Source organism: Bison bison, unplaced genomic scaffold (genome assembly GCF_000754665.1).
Source record: "Bison bison bison isolate TAMUID 2011002044 unplaced genomic scaffold, Bison_UMD1.0 scf7180017864321, whole genome shotgun sequence".
In the NCBI taxonomy this organism is placed as follows: Eukaryota; Metazoa; Chordata; class Mammalia; order Artiodactyla; family Bovidae; genus Bison; species Bison bison.
In genome coordinates, this window is record NW_011494893.1 from 1674327 (window position 1) to 1674643 (window position 317).

General features: G+C 38.2%; 1 protein-coding gene across 5 annotated transcripts in view; it reads right to left on the minus strand.

Moving 5' to 3' along the window:
* Nucleotides 1-317, minus strand: part of SERPINB9 (serpin peptidase inhibitor, clade B (ovalbumin), member 9) — a 9885-nt gene that overhangs the window by 5837 nt on the left and 3731 nt on the right. The window lies entirely within an intron of this gene.

Below are 317 nucleotides of genomic sequence, written 5' to 3' on the forward strand. Positions count from 1 at the left end.
GTAAGACCAGAAACTATAAAACTCCTAGAGGAGAACATAGGCAAAACACTCTCTGACATACATCACAGCAGGATCCTCTATGACTCACCTCCCAGAATCTTGGAAATAAAAGCAAAAATAAACAAATGGGACCTAATTAAAATGAAAAGCTTCTGCACAACAAAGGACACTCTAAGCAAGGTGAAAAGACAGCCTGCAGCATGGGAGAAAATAATAGCAAATGAAGCAATGGACAAAGAACTAATCTCAAAAATATACAAGCAACTGCTGCAGCTCAACTCCAGAAAAATAAATGACCCAATCAAAAAATGGGCCAA